At 36.6% G+C, this 19,153-nt stretch overlaps 1 protein-coding gene across 8 annotated transcripts in view; it reads right to left on the reverse strand.

The window, feature by feature from the left end:
- NCOA2 (nuclear receptor coactivator 2) overlaps positions 1–19,153 on the reverse strand; it is a 314,552-nt gene that overhangs the window by 116,171 nt on the left and 179,228 nt on the right. The gene's annotated exons all lie outside the window — the stretch shown is intronic.

A 19,153-nucleotide genomic window follows, 5' to 3' on the forward strand; every position in this document is an offset into this window, starting at 1 on the left:
AAAGCAGTATATTTTAATTTAGAAAATAGGGAATGTGTAGGGAACATATCATTGGAATTTTCCTCTTGCTAAAAGTGTAGTTTTCATTGCAAAATGCAAAACACTTCTTTGTATAAAACAGGACCATAATTTAAGATCATTCATCCACCCATTTAGCAAATAATCAAACGTGCCAGCAGGCACTGTTGTAGAACTGAAGACTATCAGTGAATAAAACAGATAATGGTCCCTGTCCTCCTGAAGCTCACATTCTAGGGCAGAAAGGAAATCATGCCTCAGTGAATGAACAAAGACTTTCCTGAAGAGAAAGGAAGTACTAGTGAAAACCAGCTAGAATTTTTTCTGGTATGCCAAGAACCCCAAGTTTCATTCAAAACAGTAAATGAGTAAACCCTTCTTTCCCTTCACAATAAGAAAAGATAATTGGTAAATTTTAAAAAATCAGTTATCAAGGGCAATAGGAGAAAAAGAAATACTACTTTAATCACTTCGTTTCAATTTAACTTTAAGCATATATATATTTACCTGTCAGTCACCACTGGAGCTACACATTGTCTCTCTTGCATAAATCATACCTAGAATTAAGGCACTGTCAACTGTTTCTAATTTTTGTTTCTTTAAAATAGAGTGAACAGAAGTCTTGAGACTGATGGCAATGGTGGCGGCAGTGCTACCTAACTTTTTGACATTTAACACTATTCTGTGAATTTCTTTCCATGCCAATAAATACAGATTTGCATCATCAAAAAATCAAAAAACAAAATAGAGAACTTAAATACACTTAAAAGAAATCTCAATACAGAACACTTCCAGATCCCAGTGTTTTATAAATATGTTGTCCACACCTATTTGGCAGCAATTTTTGTCCATTTGATATTCAGTTTTTCAAAGCATTCACCTTAGCTTTCTTAGAAACAATTCTGTCTATTCAAACCCATGCTCAATCAATTATATAACATTTAACTAAACTGTGTTATCACAATAACAAGTACAACTGGCATAAACCAGTCTGGGAACAAGAAGCTGGCTCTTGGTAGTCACATAGTGTCACTGATGGGAACAAAGTGTGAACTGGAGATGCCCACAAAAGCCTGAAGCACTCAGTTGCAGCATCCATCCTGGTGACCAACAGAGGGAATTCTGATGACTTGGTTATTCCAGTCAATCAATCCAATGGAGGCTGATTAAGAAAATCAGAATTTGCATAAAAGCTAATCTGAATGTGAAGGTCATTGAATCATTTAACAAATATCATTGAATACCTAGCATGTGCCAAGTTTGATTCTAGGCATTGGGAGATATGAAAATGAACAAACCAGACCAAGTCTCTTTGTCCATGGGGCTTATATTCTAATTGGGGGTACGTGTATATATCATATATCTATCTCTCACAGTGTGAGAACTATTATTTCACAGAAATGCTCAGGGCAGTCCTGCCTGATAGGGTGACATCTGAGCAGAAATCTTTAAAACAGAACTCCAAGATTCATAATTTTGGCAACCACCAAAGAAAAATTTATGAAAAGTTGTATAATACTGTGTTAACCCTGATTTGGAATCCCTGGAATGCCACATATAATGTGACCTGGCACGAGTTGTTTAATTAACCTCATTGTGTCTTGGTTCCCTCTATCAAAAATGGGAGAAATGATAATACATACCTTTATAGCACTGTTGAGAGTAAGGAATGTAAAGTGTTTGTTAAATGGTCACTGGTACTTCTCAGGTTTTATTTAATATAAGTTAGATATTATCATTATTTGAATTTAATAGCATAAAATGTTTAGATAAAATCGAAGTGAAATAAAATCTAAATATACTGATGGCAGTTACAGTCTGAGTAGAAAAATTAATTTACAGAAGAAAAATGGGAAAATTCACCAAAATATTAGCAGTTAAAGTATCTGGGTGGTATTATGAGTGACTTACTTTTCTTATTTTCCAAATTTCCTTTCATTAATACATCATTCAGATTTTTATGAGAAGGAAGGGAGGGAGGTGGGGAAGAAAGACAAAGAGAGACAGACAGACAGACAAAGACAGAAAAAGAAAATGAGAGAGGAAAGGTAGGAGGAAACTGGTTGTGCTGATAGAAGGAACAAAAACAATAAGCTACCCAATCAGGAATTCTTTTGAATAATCAGCTCTCTGGAATATAAATTATAAACTTACAAATTGTTTACATGCATATTTTCAAGAAGAGTTATAGCATAAAACAAGATAAATCTACACTAAATTAAATGGCACAAAGACTGCCTAAATGAAGAAAATGAGAAATTTGGTACAATTTTCCAGGTATTAGCAATGAAATTTAAAGTATAAACTATTTACTTTGTTAAACTGAAGGATAGTTCTGTAACAATTTCCTAACTACTAAAACTATATTATAACCAACTTACGTTTCTCCAAATCTATCACCCTAAGCCATATAACAGCTTAAGTTATTTTGGAGTCAATCTTATATCCTATTCTCCTTAACTTTATGAACTTTCTCGTATTTTCTCTTATACTGATATAACTCTTTTACAACAATAAAAATACCAAAATCACAAGAGCTTTCCAGGAAAGGTCACAGATATTTTTCTTCTTTCTCATAAAAATCTTACCTATACTTCAAGTTTAGCTGAAATATTCTCTCTGCTTCTCAGATACCACTAGGGAGAATTAAAGGTTTCCTCCTTTTCCTCTTGTCTGTGGTCCACAGGCTGAAAATAAAACTTCTCCTCTATCATGATTAGCTGCCCCACACCCAGGGGTGTCCAGGGCACCCACTTCCCTCCAGGCAGTCCTGCTCTGCTGCCCCACAATTTCTGGATGCCAGAGACGGAACATTGCATCTTTATTTCCTTCTCTTCATCTCTACTCATTTAACTTCTACTGTCTTGTGATTTCCTTATTTCCAACCAAACAGGAAAACAAAGTAGGGGCAATACTTTTATGAAGCCCCACTAAAAAAGGGCTTGTGGTTAGAGAAGGAATAAGGAACATACTTACTGCTCTTTTAGAAAGTTATGTTTCCTTCCTGGAGGAAAAGATGTATGAGAAGCATTTTTCTGAAATAATCTTTTAAAGCCCTTTCTCTGTTCTCTACCACTCTTCTAATAAAATTAGAAAATGAGGAAGGAAGAAAAACCTGGGTTAGAAGGACTTCTGATTCTTTTTTCCACCATACAAATTACTACAAACTTTCTGTGGGTCATATATTACAATAATTTTAAACAGATTTTCTATGAGGCTATGGTTGCTATTAAAAATAAAAAAGGCAGCTCTGGATCAACAGACACCCCCCTCCAAAAACACCCAATTTAGTCTTATAAAAATAAGCCAAATGAAACACATTTATTTGCAAATAACACACACCTACAGAAAGATGTACTAAGAATTACTAGAATTTAGAAAGTTATTTATAAGAATTCAGTTATTAGAAAAGAATTCAAAAATAACCTGGGACCTGAAAATATAAGCCAAAACACTAACCATTTTTCCCCCTTTCTCTCAACCACTGAATTTTTGGTAGTCATCAAAACTACTGGAACACATTCTGGGAGATTTATTGTTCAGCTTGAGTTTAAAATTTGGGACATCTGTAAGCAGCAGTACAATCATATTAATAATATTGCTATTGTACAGTGGAGTTCAAGTCTCTTACCTAGGGATATTAGATCTAGGGCTCAAGGAGCCCTATAATGTTTGTTTGTTTGGTTGGTTGTTTTGAGGTTACCTGTCTGAGGATTGAACCTGGGACTGCATATGCGAGAAGCAGCGCTCAACCACTGAGCCACACCGGTTCCCTTGAGTTCGTTTTTTTCCTTTGTTTGCGTGTGTGTGTGTTTGCGTGTGTGTGTGTGTGTTTTAGGAAGCACTGGGGAAGGAACCCGGGACCTCCCATGTGGGAAGCAAGTGCTCAACTCCTTAAGCCACATCTGCTTCCATACAGTTTTGATAGACTTTGTGAAAAGCAGAGTTGCCCCAGCAAACTGTTAAGTGAAGGGTTTGCTCCCTTTAGAAATCCAGAGAGAGAGCCATTGGCTTTGTGGAACTGAAAGGATATAACCTGACTCAAGAATGGTAGTTTCAAACTACCTCTTAGGTAGTTAATACAAATTTAAACCCAAATGAGCTTAAAGTGCTTTACAATAATAATTTAATAGACAAAAGTAAGGGTTGTCTACAATAGGCACTGAAAATAGTAAAACAAACTCCTCCTGTTTTAGAGTGTGTTGTTCATTACTTTATTATTTTAGGCTCTAAAACCTTATTTGCACTGAGAATAAAGAACTATTATTTTGCAAAACCTACACCTATGGATAAAGATCTGTAGGTCTACTACACCTTATTTAACCATAACTGCCCAGTAATATGCAGACAATGACACTTCGAAGAAATTACAATAATTGCTTCTTGAGATCTGAGAGACAGCTAACTATATAAAATATTCCTTTTGTCTGGTACCAAAATCAATGGAATAATTCAGTAAGCTGAAATTCAAACCCTGGTTTCAGTTGCACTGCAACAATGTGAAGAAAACTAAGCTAGCTCTCAAAGCCATCACTACACATCATATAAAATTTCTTTAGTTTGGTTTTAGTGTTTTCTTTTGAAATGTTTCAAAACAAAGAGCAGGGATTATTACTTATGGAAAAAACGCATTTAGGCCCTGGACAATTAAGTTTTATATAAGATTAAGTTTCTAATTAATACAAATCTTTTTGGTATTAAAAATGGAGTCAACACTTAAGTCAAATTTTAACTTAAAATGTTAAAATTTATTTTCATTGGCTTCTTTGTGCTGTTCAATTCAACTATACCGACAATTCTTGCCCTACTAGGGGCAAATCACTGTTCCCTAGACACTGCAATACAATTACTGAGTAAAGACATAACAATCAAAAAATGAAAGATTTGGTTGAAGAAATAAATATGGAAAGTCACTAAAACAGAAGGAAGTATGTGTGTATTTACCTTTGGGGAGATTGAGCAGAGGTTTCATGAAGTTCTCAGTTGGGCTTTGAGGAGTGGGAAGAATTTTCCTAATGAAGATGGGATGGTCATGAGGACAGTGGAAATGCCCTTGGGTTGTAAAATTGGCCCAGTTTACAAAGAGCAAGCCTAGGCTATAAAGCTGTTGGAAAGAAACTGAAGGGTTAGTATGGTCAAGGGACTCAAGATCCTTCCCTCCTTGCCCAACCTTTTCCCCTCAAATAGAGCGGTCAGGCCCTGGTTTTGGTGCTGGTTGTACCCTCAGCCTGCTGTCCTAGACCTATGGTCCTCAAAGTGTCACCTAGGAACCTATCAGAAATCCATACCTACTGGCCCCAGCCAGTATTACTGAATCAGAAATTCTGGAAGGGAGGATGGGGATGGGAGTAGGGGAACCAGCACGCTCTTTTAACAAGTTTTCCCTCTGATTCCAGCACACAATGAAGTTTAAGAACCACTGTCCTAACCTTCAGAAGATAAATTTTATAGATCATCAGTGACCTGAAATCTGATTAATTCATAGCAATTATTCTCCTCTCTGAAAGAGAAGCAAAGGGAGAGATAAGGCAGAGTACATTTTATTCATTCACTAGATATATAGAAAATGAAATGTTAGAATGAATTCCTGTTAATAAACCACAAGTACAATGAAAAGTCTTGAGTAGAAACTGGTAAAATCACAGCTAGAAAGAGTAGCATGAGAGTGATAAAAATGACATTTCTGGCAGTGTAGGGAGAAGAGGCTAGCTAATAGGATATTACAAAAGGTTGCCTATTGCATAATTCAATTTATGTGAAATGTCCAGAAAAGAAAAATCCATAGAAACAAAGTAGATTAGTGGTTGCCAGGGGTTGGGGGAGAGGAGAACAGGGAGTGAATGCTAATAAGTGCAAGGTTTCTTTTTGAGTTGAAGAAAATGTTCTGAAATTAGAGAGTGGTAATAGTTGCACAACTTGTGAACAGACTAAAAATCACTGAATTGTATGCTTTAAAAGGGTGAATTTTAAAGTATGTGAATTATTTCTCAATAAAGTTGTTATTAAAAACAATGATAACAAAACAAGCTGTTAAACCTTATGCTGATAACCTGGCAAAATTGTGGAATAGGTAAAGGAGTGGCTTGCAAGTATTTAAAAAACACAGTGGACAATATTACGAACAAATATAACTTCCCAAGAACATTCATCGAAAAAGCACTTTCTTGATTCTTTTGCTAAAGAAATTAGAGCAAGAATTTCATTATTTAAGGAAGCTTACTTTACTTTTTTAAAAAGCAGTTTTATTGAGATATATTAATATAACATACAATCCATCCAAGGTGTACAATGGGCTTTTAGTATAATCACAGAGTTGTGCATTCATCACCACAATCAGTTTTAGGACTTTCTCATTACTCCAAAAAGAAAAACGCCAATCTCTCTATCCTTCCCCAGCCCTACTAATCCATTTATCTAATTCTGTTTTATAGATTTATTTACATTCACATTTTAAACAAATGGAATCATACCATCTGTAGTAATTTGTTTCTGGTTTCTTTCACTTAGCTTAATACTTAAAAAAAATTATTGTATTATAGTTGTAGATTTACATAAAAGTCATGTAAAAAGTACATTCCCATATAGCCCTCTACTGTTGACACTTTGCAGTACTTTTAAGTTTATGAAAGAATCTTAACACATTTCTGTTAATTATAGTCCATAGCTTACATTAGGTGTATTTTCCCCATATACCACCCTATTATTACTTTATACTAGTGATGTACGTTTGTTATAGTTCATGAAAGAATGTTCTTATATTTGTTCTATTAACCACAGTCATCGTCTACCACAGGGTTCACTGTTACACAGTCCTATCTTTTATCCTCTAGCTCTCCTTCTAGGAACATACACGACCCCAAACTTTCCCTTTCAAAATGCACAATTCAGCATGGCTAATTATGCTTACAATAATGTGCTACCATCACCTCTGTTCATTTCCAAACATTTACAATCAACCTAAATAGAAATTCTGCACAAATCAAGCACCAGCTCCCCATTCTCTACCCCCATTCTATTTCCTAGTAATCTATATTCTAGATTCTAACCCTATGGGTTTGCTTATTATAATTACAATTAGTTCATATCAGTGAGATTATTCAATATTTGTCCTTTTGTGTCTGATTTATTTCACTCAACGTAATGTCCTCAAGGTTCATCCATGTTGTCCCATGCATCAGGACTTCATTCTTCTTACAGCTGAATAATATTCCACCCAATGTATTTACCATATTTTATTTATCCATTCATTAGTTGATGGACACTTGGATTGCTTCCACCTTTAAGCCACTGTGAATGATGCCATTATGAACATCGGTGTGCAAGTGTCTATTCATGTCACTAGTTTGTTCTTCTGGGTATATAACAATTCTAGACTAGTTAAGGGTTTCTTAATTTTATTTCTCTTCTCAAAGAACCAACATTTGGTTTTATTAATTCTCTCTACTGTTTTTTAATTCTCAATTTATTTCTGCTATAATTTTTGTTGTTTCACACCTTCTACTTGCTTTGGGATTAGTTTGCCGTTTTTTTTCTAGTTCTTCCAGTTATGCAGTTAGATCTTTGATTTAGCTCTTTTTTTTTTTTTTTTTAATTCAGGTATTTAGGACTATAAACTTCCCTCTCAGCACTGACTTCATTGCACCTTATAAGTTTTGATATGTTGTGTTCTCATTTTCATTCATTCCGAGATATTTACTGATTTCACTTGTAATTTCTTCTTAGACCCATTGATTATTTAATAGTATGTTGCTTAAGTTCCATATATTCCTGATTTTTGCATTCTCTCCCTGTTAATGATTTCCAACTTCATTCAATTTTGTTCTGAGAAAATGCTTTTTATAATTTCAAACTTTATAAATTTATTGAGACTTGTTTTGTGACCCAACATGTGGTAGATGTGCGCTTGAGATAAGACGATAGATGTGCACTTGAGAAGAAACTATATCATGCTGTTATGGGATGCAATGCTCTGTATAGGCTAGTTAAGTCTAGTTCATTAACCATATTATTCAAGTTCTATATTTCCTTATTGTTCCTCTGTATGGATGTTCTATGTATTGATGAGAAGTGGTGTATTGAAGTCTCCAACTGTTACTGTAGAGGTGTCTATTTCTCCCTTCAGTTTTGCCAGTGCCAAATGCATGCATCTCATGTATTTGGTGCATTTTGGTTAGGTGCATAAATATTTATGATTCTTACTTCAAGGTGGACTGCCTCTTTTGTTAATATATAGTGTCCTTGTCTCTTATAACAGCTTTGCATTTAAAGTCTATTTTGTCCAATATTAGCACAGCTACCCCAGCTCTTTTTCCATTATTGTTTGCATGGAATATCTTTTTCCAACCTTTCATTTTCAACTTATTTTGGTCTACGGTGAGTCTCTTGTAGACAGCATATATAGGTAGATCATGCTTTTTTATCCATTCTGCCAGTCTGTGTCTTTTGATTGGGGAGTTTAACATTCAGGGTTACTGCAAAGGCAGTACTTACTTCAACTATTTTATCCTTTGGTTTTTACATGTCATTTCTTAATTCTATCACTTTTTAAAAACTATTTATTTAGTTCTCTCCCACCCCCTGTTGTCTGCTCTCTGTGTCCATTCACAGTGTGTTCTTCTGTGCCCAGTTGGATTCTTGTCAGCAGCACTGGGAAGCTGTGTCTTTTTTTGTTGCATCATCTTGCTGTGTCAGCTCTCCATGTGTGCGGCGCCACTCCTGGGCAGGCTGGGCTTTCTTCGAGTGGGGCAGCTCTCCTTGCGGGGGTGCACTCCTTGTGTGTGGGGCTCCCCTATGTGGGGGACACCCCTGCATGTCATGGCACTCCTTGCACGCATCAGCGCTGTGCGTGGGCCAGTGGCACTCCTTGCACGCATCAGCGCTGTGCGTGGGCCAGTTCCCACACATGTCAGTAGGCCCTGGGTTTGAACCCTGGTCCTCCCATATGGTAGGGAGACACTCTATCAATTGAGCCAAATCTGCTTCCCTTGTCTTTCTTTTTTTACCCTTATTAATAATCTTCATTTCTGTTCTCTTCTTGAAGCCTCTCTCTCCTGTCTTTTCCTTTCAACCTGTGGAATTCACTTTTATAATTGTAGGGCAGGTCTTTTGCTGATGAACTCTCTGTTTCTGTTCATGAATATTTTAAACACTCCCTTATTTAGAAGGAAGTTTTACCAGATAAGAGTTTTGGCTGGCAGCTTTTCTCTTTCAGTAACCTGAACATATCAAATCAACGCCTTCTCACCTCTAGGTTTCTGATGAGAAATTGGCACTATATCTTACTGTGATTCCCTAGTCTGTGATGAACTGCTTTTTCTCTTGCTACTTCCTCTTTTTTTTTTTTTTAAGATTTTTTATTTACTTCTCTCCCCTTCCTGTGCCCTCCTCCTCAGTTGCCCAGTTATCTGCTCTCTGTGTCCATTCAATGTGTGTTCTTCTGTGTCCGCTTGTATTCTTGTCAGTGGCACCTGGAATCTATGTCTCGTTTTGTTGTGTCATCTTGCTGCATCAGCTCTCCATGTGTGCAGCACCATTCCTGGGCAGGCTGCACTTTTGGGCAGCTCTCCTTTCGGGGTGCACTCCTTGTGCGCATTAGCACTGCTCATGGGCCAGCTCATCACATGGGTCAGGACGCCCGGGGTTTGAACCTTGGACCTCCCGTGTGGCAGGCAGATGCCCTATCCATTCGGCCAAATCCGCCTCCCTCTTGCTAATTTCAAGATTCTCTCTTTTACCTTTGGCATCTGACATTCTGATTAGTATGTGTCTCAAAATAGCTCTATTAGGATTTCTTCTGTTTAGAATATGTTGTACTTCTTAGACATGTATATTTACGTCTTTCACAAGAATGGGGAAATTTTCAGCCATTATTTCCTCAAATAGTCTTTCTGCCCCTTTTTCCTTCTTATCTCCTTCTGGAACACCTACGACATGTATGTTGTGTGCTTCATGCTATCACTCAAACCCCTGAGACACAAATCAATTGTTTTCCTATTATTTTTTCTATCTAATCTTCTGTTGGTAAGATCTGAATGTCCTGCCTTCTAGTTTACAGGTCCCTTCTTCCGCCTATTAAAATGTACTGTTGTATGCCTCTAGTGTATTTTTAGTCTCTTCTATTATGCCTTTCATTACCATAATTTCTATTACTTTTCTTTTCATACTTTCAAAATCATCTTTATGAACCCAGTTTCTTTTCAATATCTTTAGTTATATTTTCCTCATCTCCTTGAATTGATTGAGCTTTATTTGAACATCTTTAGTTCTTACAAATTCTGTGTCTCCTCTAAATTTTATTTTTTTAAAGATTTGTTCTATTTATTTCTTCCCAACACCTAGTTGTTTGCACTTGCTATGTCTGTTGGTCTTCTTTGTTTCTTTAGGAGGAACTGGGAACTGAACCTAGGACATCCGATGTGGGAGGGAGGCGCCTAATCGCTTGAACCACCCACATTCCCTGCTTTGCTGTGTTTCTCATTAGGTTTTCCCTCCTGTGTCTCTTGTTGTACCATCTTGTTGCGTCGGCCTGCCATGCCTGCCCATCGCCATCAGTTAACATGTGTGTCTTGCTAGTCTTCTTTAGGAGGCACTGGGAACCTCTGCTCCCTGTTTTGTTGGGTCTCTCATTATGTTTTTCTGCTTGAGTCTCTTGTTACATCATCTTGTTGTGCCAGCTTGCTGTCTTCTTTAGGAGGTACCAGGAACCGAACCACATACATGCTATGTGGTAGGCAGGAGCTCAACCACTTGAGCCACATCGGCTTCCCACCCAATGAGTTTTTAAAAATACAGATTCCCTGGCTCCAGACCAAATCAATCGGAATTCCTCAAAGAATGACTTAAGAATCTACATTTATAACAAGCAGCCCAGGTGATCAATTGAAGTCTGCCTGCCCAGCACTGATTGGAAAGACGAGCTGCATTTGGAACTACTGGACTGAATGATGATGATGAATTAGAGTCAAGTCTGGTAGAATAACTACTCTTGGTGTTAATTAACTTATTATTAAATACCAAACAGAAGTCTCCAGTCACATTTTTAAAAAAATGAATAACTTGAATAAATGCATGTTTATCAGATGACACAAATATTGGCTAAAATATTTGATGACAAGATTAATTTAAAAAAACCTTAATAGTAGTAGTCCAGAATAATGGGTCTAAACTAGCATGATGACATTCTTTATTCTAATGTTATTAAAAAGATATGAACAAATACAAAAACATATTAAAAAAAGGAAAATTCCTCACAATCCTTTCACCATAATATTGTCTGTATCTGGTACAAAAGGAACTTCTCTCAAATTTGGTCATTCCCATACATATCTTATTCCCATGCTGTACTGTGACTCTCTCTTAACCCAGCCTGTAATCATTCTACTCCACACTAAATCTTTCTCTTGTACTTTCTGAAGTCCTTATTCTGTACTAAATAAATTTCTCCTACATCCTTTACTCAGTAAAGGAATATTGCTCTTTCTTTACTTGCCTGACAGGCCACCACTTCCCCTTTAGTCCTTAACAGTAGACTACTGGTTCTCTCTTTATATACATACCAAGAACAGGAGGTAGGATCATACTCTATTCATGCCGTGAAGCAGCTACTAGGCCATCAATCCATTACAAAGGTGGCCTTGTAGAAAAATCTCTGCTTTGAAACTAATGCCATATAATGCCCCCTTCTCTACTTGCCTGTCTCTGAAATTTACCAATCTGATAGTTACTCCTAAAATTAAAGATTCTGGCAACTGATTAGTTCTTCCTCTCAGCACCATATTTGGTCATTATCCTGAATGATTCCATAGTCTTGGTGGATGAACTATCTAAAAACTATACTCACAGTTTGTTATCATTGTCCAGCTCAACTCCAACAATGTTCGCCTCCACTTTATTTCAGCCGTTACCTCCCATGATCATCATCTTTTATCACCCAATATTAATCCCTCTCTGAAATCTCAAGATGCCTGACTGCTACTTTTTGCCCACAAACTCCTATCACACTAGCTTTCTCAGTGTCTCCCTCCACAATAACTGTTCTTTGTTGTATAAAGAACTCTAGTCCCTTGACTCATTTTCCCATCTCTTTTCCTTCCCTACCTAGCACAGACCTCTCCCAAGCATCCTCTGTACTCTTTGAACTTTCATGTCTCACCTATCTTAAAGTTCTTTCTTTAAAACTTCATCCCAAGATGACTGCAGCAGTCCACCCTTTCTACTCCTACTAAACAGGAAAATGAGCACTGATGGGGGAAACCACAGGCATGAAGAACGGCCCCACAGACATTAAGGGTCTCCAACTCCCCTAGGAGTACAATCCTGCCTGTCAATCTTTTCACTTCTTCTCGGGTCAGCTCCTTCTATTTACCCTCAACAATTACTTCCAGCTTTTACCACGCTCTTTAGTAAAATAAACATACTATCAGCAAATGGCCTTACCTTATACTTCAAAGAATATTCAAGTCGTTAGATCTGATTTTACTCAACTTCCCTTCCTCCCACTTATAAACATATCCACCCCTATCTCTGCCATCACTCCTGGTGTCTCAGAGGATACATGAGCCCTCCTCCCGTAAACAGTATCCACTCTGCCCTTGATTCAACCCTATTTCCTATCCCCCCTTCCCCACCTTCTCTGAGACCTTGCTCTAACGATTATAGACTCGCTTTAACAGATTTTCAACCTCTTCCTCTGTACCTTAACCAATAGCATACTTAAGTCATTTAGGTCACTCAAAAAAAAAAAATCCTCAAGTCTGCATCACTCACCATCCAAGCTCACACCTTCCCTTCACATTCAGACCTGTCCAAAGAGCACAAGTCTGTGATCCCTTATCTAAAATATATCCATATATTTTGGAATTCAGGTATATATATTAAATTTTGTTACAGTAATAGGTGGCATAAACTATAACATCCTCAGAGGGAACTGGGAAAGCATTATGTAATCAAGTTCATTAATATTTAAGCAGTAAATATATGAATATTCCCAATAAGTAGGACAAATAAAGATTAAGATAGTTTAATATCCATTCAGGCCAGGTTTTATACTGCAAAATGAAGTACAAATCCTTTCATTTTTCAGACTTCATTGAATTTTGAGATTCACTAAGGGAATATAGGTCTGGTCTATTCCTATTCCTTTCCATTTACTCCTCAAACCAAAAAAATTATGTTTCTTCACCCATCATTCCATTACATCTGTTCTCACTGGTCATCATGAATTTATATGGCAAAGCTAAAGAAACGTCAACATATGATATTGAAATTTTCTGCTATGTTTGTCACTGGTGATCAGTTCCCCAGTGATTCCTCCTTGAATCTATCCTGTGACTTCCAGCATGTCATACGCTATAGTCTTAACTCTCTAGTTATTCTTTTTATACTTCTTTTATGTGATCTTCTTCCTCCATTTCAGCCCAATTCTCTCTTCAGTAATCTTTTGTTTTTCAATAACTTTATTGAGGTATAATATATATGCCAAAAAATTCTCCTTTTTGAAGTACGCAATTCAGTAGTTTTTAAAGTTGCACAACCATCACCATTATCTAGTTCCAAAACATTTTCATCCCACAAAAAAGGAAATCCCATACCCATTAAGCACTCACTTCTCATTCTACAAACCACCGCCACCCTACAAAACCCAGCTACTTAGGCAACCATTAATCTATTTTCTGTTTCTATGGATTTGCCGATTCTAGGTATTTCATATAAATATATAAATAGAAATATATAATATGTGGTCTTTGGTGTTTGACTTCTTTCACTGAGCATAATGTTTTCAAGGTTCTTCCATGTTGAAGCATGTATCAATACTTGATTTCTTTTCCTGGTTAAATAATATTCCACTGTATGGATATATTACATTTTGTTTATCCATTTATCAGTTGATGGACATTTGGATTCCTATCACTTTTGACTATTATGAACAATACTGCTATGAATTTTTGTGTACAAGTTTTTGTGGAGATATTTAGTTTCAATTCTTCTGTGTAGATACCTAGGCGTGGAATTGGATGACTCATATAATAACTCTATGTTTATTCTTGGGAGGTCAGCCAAACTTTTTCAATGCAGCTGCATCATTTTACATTCCTACCAGCAATGAGATATCCCAATTTTTCCACATTTTTGCCAACACTTGTTATTTTCTGTTTTTTTGGATTATAGCCATCCTACTACATGTGAATTAGTATATCACTGTGGGTTTGATGTGAATTTCCCTAACAATTAATGATGTTTAGCATCTTCGCATGTGTTTATTTAACCATTTGGATATCTTCTTTGCAGAAATGTCTATTCACATCTTTTATGCATTTTTAAATTAGGGTCTCCAGTAATTCTTAAATTCCACTTTTAGAGGTTATGAACTGCCTTTGAAAACCTGATTGGTGAAAAAGAATGTCAATACATACATACAAATTATTGCACACAATTCTCCTAAGAAGTCACTAACCCACTAATACCACTCCATATACCCTCAAGATTAGACTAATCTATACCAGAGATTAGATTAATCTATACCAGAGTTTCTCAACATGGCTGCACTTTAAAAGTCATCTGGGGGGAGCTTTTAAAAAATGCAATAAAAAGCCAGGATACCCCTTCAGACTCATTAATTAGAGTTTTTAGTGGTAAGATTAGACCACGTGTATTTTTGTTAAACGTTCTCCAGGAAATTCTACTATTCAACTAGGAATAAGAACTGCTGCTTTATATTTTCCCTGGTGATAATCACCTATTCTCATGATTCCTCAAATATCTCTTTCTAGCTTTAACCTCTCAAAACTTTCAATTTAAAAATCCAGCTGCCTGTTGGGTATCTATACACAAAATTGAATGCATCCATTTCTTCTACTCTCCCCAAAATAGCACCACCTTCAAGACCTTCCATCCAATGAACATCATCTTTAAACCTCTAAATTCTCTTCCTTAAATCATCAAGAAGGAGACTATTCTCAAGTTTCTCTCTCTTCACTATGCTAATGATGACTGCTCTTCACAATCTCTCACCTAGATTATACCACCACAGGTCTCTCTACCTCCGGATAATTTCCCTGCTTAAAATTCTTTAGTGGCCCCTATTTGCTCCAAGAGGAAGTGTATGCTCTCTCAAGTGTCATATAAGGTGCCTTATATTCTAGCCCTTGCCATCTCTGCTGCCTCATTTCCTGTTCTTTTTTGCTTACTCAGGTAATGCAAACTGCACTCGGTTCCTCACCTACTACATACTATTTCTGACCTCATTTATTTTTCATTGTATGGCTATGGAAAAAAGCACATATCTTCCCCTTTCACCAACTAATTCCAACATGTCTTTGAAGACCTAGCTCAGATGACACTCCCCCCAGGATCAAGCAATTCTCCTCTGTCTTCCAAAACCTATATATAATTCTATCATTAAAAATGCATACCATAATTATCTTATTTTGTTTCCTTATTAAAATTTAAGATCCTTAACGTGCAGAAACTAAATATTTTTTCATCTTTTTTTCCCCTAGGCTCTTATCAAAATCCCTGGCATGCAAGTATTTAATCAATGTACAGTGAATAAATTGAGTTGCTTTACAAATTTCCATAGTGTTCAAGGGCTATTACACCAAAATAGGTAACATCATCGAACATTTACTATGCTATATTATTATATCTGTAGTACCTTATTTAATCCTTTCAACAGCTCTGTGAAATAACTGTAGTTCCCCAAGGCACAGAAAAGTCAAATATCATGACCAAGGTGGCACATGGCCAACAGGTGATAGATGCAAGGCTTGAATCCAGTCTAACTTCAGAGACTGCACTCTCTACTTTCAATACACTTCCTCTTAGCCTGATATGATGTTACTCTCCAAGACATCCCTTTAGCACATGGGTCCTCAACTTTCTTGTTACTTGTATATCTCATCTCCATAAGCACGTATTTCTTCCAGTAATTTCACCTATGATATTTCAAAATTTGTATTTTTTATCTTTTAAAATTTAGCAAAGTTTTAGCTTGTGACTACACAGTCTTCATAACCATCACAATAACTATTACAAGGACAATGAAACAGAAAAAAAAATGTATAAACTGTATAAAGTTCTAGATTGGGAAAATCAAGATGATGGTCATTTAGGTGAAAATAAAATGGGATTTTAGGTTAATATGAATCAAGTAAATGACTTAATGCTAAAAATAAAATAAGATGATATAACAAATGTACTCCTAGATTGCAAGGAAGAAAGCACAATTAAAAATCTGCAGTAGAGGGAAACGGACTTGGCCCAGTGGTTAGGGTGTCCGTCTACCACATGGGAGGTCCACGGTTCAAACCCCAGGCCTCCTTGACCCTTGTGGAGCTGGCCCATGCACAGTGCTGATACGCGCAAGGAGTGCCATGCCATGCAGGGGTGTCCCCCGTGTAGGGGAGCCCCACGCGCAAGGAGTGCGTCCCGTACGGAGAGCCAGAGCCGCCCAGCGGGAAAGAAAGTGCAGCCTGCCCAGGAATGGTGCCGCTGACGACAACAGAAGCGGACAAAGAAACAAGACGCAGCAAATAGACACGGAACAGACAACCGAGGGGGGGGGGGGGATTAAATAAATAAATCTTAAAAAAAAAAAAAAAAAATCTGCAGTACAAAGTTTTATACCCAAGGTAGTTAGTTTCAAAAGGGCTGAATAGCATCCTGATGCTATTCAAAGGTATCTTTGCAAACTTGAGCATACTCAAAATGAACAGTCTGCGATCAAGGTTTTAACAAATGAGAGTGATGAGGCTATCTAGTCTGGAGAGGGAATAAAGAAATCTGGCTAGAAAAGACATCACTCCTGTGACTCTAACGCTTAGAGAGGGAGGCAGTGTCTCAGAATTTTTTGAGAAACTGACAAAAGTTATAGTCACTTTCCTGGGGGGAAAATACTCGTGATACTTTACATACATTTCAAAAGAGTTGCTGAACCAGCCCAAAGTCTCTAAACCAGGAACATCTGAATTTGAAGGAACATGCAAAACTCTTCTCAAATTCCTTAAGGGCCAAACAAACATGAATTACATTGTTGCTCCAAAGACTAATACTAAGAGGTATGTGGGCAATTCAAAGTGAACAGATACTAAGGACTTATTTAAATAAGTGGGGATATATATGTACGTATGTGCATGTATATTTTAAGCCACTTGGGAAGATGAAACATACATGGGTGAGAAAATACACAAAGTAAACTTAAGAGCTGAAGGTAACAAGAAGCCACACTGTCAAAAAGTGTACAGTTTGAAAAAGAAAAAATAATATATAGGGTGTTCAGTCATTATTAGAATTAACTGTTGGACACTGTATTAAGTGCCGTATTATTTTACTAATGTTTCAGTTCTATGAAGCAGAGAATGTCTCCTATTTTAAAGAGGGGGGAAAAAACATACTCAGGAGTTAACCAGCTTAACCAAGATCTGAAAGCTCCTAAGTAATGGAACTAGGCTTAAACCAAGCTCTGTAAATAAATCCCATGCTTTTCCCACAATTCCATGTTTCCTAATAAAAGTCATTAAATAAAGACCTCAAAGCATAACATGAGCATTCTCTACAACAGCACAAGATTGGTCTAAGTGAAACGTTATTAGAAAAAATGTCATCCTTGAAGTTTGTGCAGTATATGTCCCTGGAGAACTTCAGTTGTAATATCATGAGAGGGAAGGACAGTTTAGAGAAAATTGCCAGATATGGTCAGCATTACCACATGTTGCTGACTTTCCAATGATGAAGTGAAACTCCCATACAGGAACCAAAAGTTGATGATCTTACAATGCTATTATATGAACAAATTAGATTTTTTCTTCCCTTCTCTCAGCAACTCCAAGGAAGTGCGAACTTTCGCTTTCCCTGAATTTCCTTTCTAATACTTAAGTCACTATGATATGCTTATTTGTGTTTCTGTTCATTTATAGTTCTCAGACCACTATCCAGTCCTACCACCTCCAGGTACCAACTATAACCAATTCAGAATACAATGCATTAATTGAACCACAAAACTATACTAAACTTATTTAGTTCAGACATTCAGGACTATACCAGGTCTTCCACATTTTCCACGAGCCTAACTGTGCCTCTGATCATCACAATACCTGCAGTCCAGAGCCTCTACTCCTGGGAAACATTTGCTTTTATGCCTCATAATAATTGCCTATTTCTCTTACAGATCTAAATGAAAGACTGAACTCAAGAAACTTAGTAAAGTAGAACATCAGAGAACTTAAATCATTTCTCTAATTTTAGATGTTAGGACACACAAAACCCAGAGTCCAATAGATCTTCTTGGTAAATGTCATATAGAAAGAGATTTTATCACACTGTCTTGAGGACTGAATAATTCACACCCACAATCTTCCTAATGACCCATAATCTGCTGTTAGGAGGCAGCTTTTTTCCCAGCTCCTTATACAGAAGATACCATAAATATCATGAGACACTGTTGCCCCTTCCGTACTGTCTGGTGTCTTGTAGAGTGCCTGGCACAAAAGTATCATATACAAGAAATACTACTACTCAATGCCATCTTCCTTTACACATGCTGTACATTGCTCAGAGTAGTGCTATACAAGGGAAATATAATTTGAGCCACTAATTGTCTAAAAGCCTCATTAAAAAAAAAAGTCCAAAAAAACAGGTGAAATTAATTTTAGCAATACATCTTAATTCATTATATTAAAAATGTCATTTCATCATGCAATCAATATTTTCTAAAAATTAACAAGATATTTTAATGTTTTCTTTCCATACCATGTCTTCAAAATCTAGGTGTATTTTGCACTTGCAGCACAACTCAATTCAGACTAGCCACATTTCAAATGTTCAAAAGTCACTTGATACTAGTAGCTTCTCTGCCTGGTGATTATCCTACCATTGTTTTAAGAATTAGCTTAACCTTCGATGTCTCTACTAAGTGATCAATCCTGCACCCATTCACTGAGACAGTTATTCTTCTCCATTACTAAGAAATAAAATTTTATAATAAATAGTTACTAAATAGATGAAAGAAGGTATAAAATTATACCTTTTTAGAAATAAACCAACTTGTAGAGGGCTACATCAGAAAAGGGGGTGGCAAATGATAAACTTATATCCATACTTTACTTTCCCACTCATTTCCAAGGATCCAATGTCAACGATT

Source organism: Dasypus novemcinctus, chromosome 14 (assembly GCF_030445035.2).
Source record: "Dasypus novemcinctus isolate mDasNov1 chromosome 14, mDasNov1.1.hap2, whole genome shotgun sequence".
Classification (NCBI taxonomy): domain Eukaryota; kingdom Metazoa; phylum Chordata; class Mammalia; order Cingulata; family Dasypodidae; genus Dasypus; species Dasypus novemcinctus.